This window comes from Mastomys coucha, unplaced genomic scaffold, assembly GCF_008632895.1.
Source record: "Mastomys coucha isolate ucsf_1 unplaced genomic scaffold, UCSF_Mcou_1 pScaffold16, whole genome shotgun sequence".
Lineage (NCBI taxonomy): Eukaryota > Metazoa > Chordata > Mammalia > Rodentia > Muridae > Mastomys > Mastomys coucha.
Window position 1 is genome coordinate 106,407,164 of NW_022196898.1, and position 2,696 is coordinate 106,409,859.

Here is a 2,696-nt window from a genome sequence, read left to right on the forward strand (position 1 = left end):
TACACTATTCTAATAAGTTTGGGCTTTATATGTTATGTTACTTGTTCCTTTTTTCTTGTACCTTTTAATATTCTTTTTTTTGTATATTTAGCATTTTGATTATTATGTGCTAAGGGAACTTGCATTTCTAGATTAGTCTATTTTGTATTTTGTCTTCTGTAGGCTTCTTATAGTTTTATAGACACCTCCTTCTTTAGGTTAGGATATTTTTCTTGTATGGTTGAGACTGAGGAAATGACAAACCAATAACCAGGCCACCTATAGACCCATCCCATGGGCAAGCACCAATCTCCAGAGTATTAAGAATTCTTTCTATAATGCTTGTAGACAAGAGTCTAGCATGTCTGTCCTCTGAGAGGCCCCAGCCAGCATCTGACTTAGATGCAGAGACCCACAACCAAAAAGAAGATGGAGCTTGTGGACTTTTGTGGAAGAGTTGGGGGAAGGACTATGGGCTTCAAAGGAGATAGGAACACCACAGGAAGACCAAAAGAATCAACTAAACAGGACCCTTAGTCTAACCTAACTGACCCCCTCCACCAGATATAGCAGATGTACAGCTTGCTTTTCATGAGGTTCCTGAACAACTTGAAAGGGGGCTATCCCAAAAGCTGTTGCCTGTCTGAGAGATATGTTTTCCTAGATAGGCTGCCTTGTCTGGCCTCAGTGGGAGAGGATGTGGCTAGCTCTGCAATGACTTGATGTAACAGGGTAGAGGTATACCTGGGGGGGGGGCAGACTCTACTCTCTCAGAAGAGAAGGGGAATAGGGTTGGGGGAAAAGATTGTGTGAGGAGAGCTGTGAGCAGGAAGTAAAGTGAATAAATAAAAAATAAAATGAAAAATAGGAATCAACAATCATTGGTTATTTGTGTTTCTTAATGTCAATGGTCTCAATCCCCAATAAAATTCAATGACAAAAAAAAAAGGATATGAACACATGATTTGTACTTCTGCTGTATACAAGAAACATACTTTAACATCAAGGATAGACATCATCTCAGGGTAAAAAGTTGCAAAGAGATAATCCAAGCAAATTGTCCTCAGAAACAAGCTGATATAGCTATTTTATATTTGATAAAAGTAGACTTCTAATCAAAATTAATCAGTAGAGATAGCAAAGAACATTATATATGCAAATTAATAATCCACCCAGAGGACATAATAATTTTTAAAAACTTTTTATTGGTTTTTAGTGATTTTCACACTATGTGCCTCAATTGCATTCCCAAGTGTGGCAACAGGTAAAGAACAGGGCCAGCTCTCCTGCTTTTATGACCCCAGGGCCAGTTCTCTTGCACCCTAACTCTCCTGTAAGTGGCAAGGGATTGGAGTAGGGTAGGGCACCTTTCCCTCAGTCATGTCATGGCACAGCGGGCATGTTGTGGGGCCAGCTCTCCCACACTCACAGCCTCAGGGGTGCTCACCCACACTCTACTACCAGGGTCAGATCTACTGTACTGCCCAGGCAAGGTGCAGGGTCTGCTTTCCCAAGTGCTACAGCAGGTGAGAAACTGGGACAGCCCTCCTGCTCTTATGAAACCAGTGCCAGATCTTCAGTCTGCCACTGGTGGCAAGTGGAGAGGAGAGTTTTTGTAGCTCATCCATAGCACTGCATGGGAAATGAGTGGTGGGACCAGATCTCTCACATTCATACTCTCAAGGCCAACTCACCTTCAACTCCTGGAACCAGGGCCATTTCTACTGCGTTCCCTAGGGTGATGTGTGTCCCTACTCCCCTGAGTACTGAAGATGACTCAGAATGGTGTCAGATCTCCTGTTCTCATGTCTTCAGGGCGAGCTCTTCCACTATGCCCAGTTTTGGAGTGAAGTCAGTTCTGTAAAACCTTGAAACATCAACATGTTCCCAGATGGCAACCCAGACTAAGAACATCCACCTGGCCCAGAAGTAACAGATCCCTATAGACTCGGATGTGGCTCCTGGTGGCATTAAATTCCAAAACTCCAGTATGACTCTAGATGGCATCATCAGCTACTTACTTCAGGCTATTCTTCACTACCCTCAAGTCTTCAGATCTGCCTCTCTTTATTGTGCCCACAGATTTCTGTTTCTCTTTTATTTCTCCACCATTTACTTGCTCCTCTTAGTGACACCTGGAGTCTCTGAGTGTTTGGTGTCATATCAGGAGTAGTCTCAGGAATACTATGCCCCACCAGTGCATTATGGCACCAGGCAGGGGTAATCTAGGGCATGGCTTGCCTCCCTGCTCCCCAGGCCTATGATGAACCAGAGTGGTGATCATCTCAGGCTAGCTGCCTGTCTAGGCTTCCTGGTGCCAGATGGGTGGCCATCTCAGGTTTGCTTATTTCAGGGAGTGTAAGACTATTAGTCATTCAGATGGTCACAGGTCAGAACATTGAACATAGATATAGGTCCTCTCCTTTCCACAGAGCATTTGCACTACTTCTAGAGGCAGGGACATATCATTTCTTAACATTTATGCCTCAAGTACATAAGCTTCAAGTTTATAAAAGAAATCCTTTTACACTTTAAATCACATATTGACCCCCACACAGTTATAGTAAGAGATATCAATACAACACTTTCAACAAAGATAATTCAGACAAAAACTAAACAGAGAAATTCTGGAGCTAACTGAACTTATAAACGAAATAGACCTAACAGTTGTATTTACAGAACATTTCACCCAAACACACACACACACGCACACACAC

General features: G+C 42.8%; 1 pseudogene; it reads right to left on the reverse strand.

Annotated features, from left to right (window-relative positions):
• Positions 1-2,334: 2,334 nt before the first annotated feature.
• LOC116094604 lies at positions 2,335-2,435 on the reverse strand (annotated as a pseudogene).
• Positions 2,436-2,696: the final 261 nt, after the last annotated feature.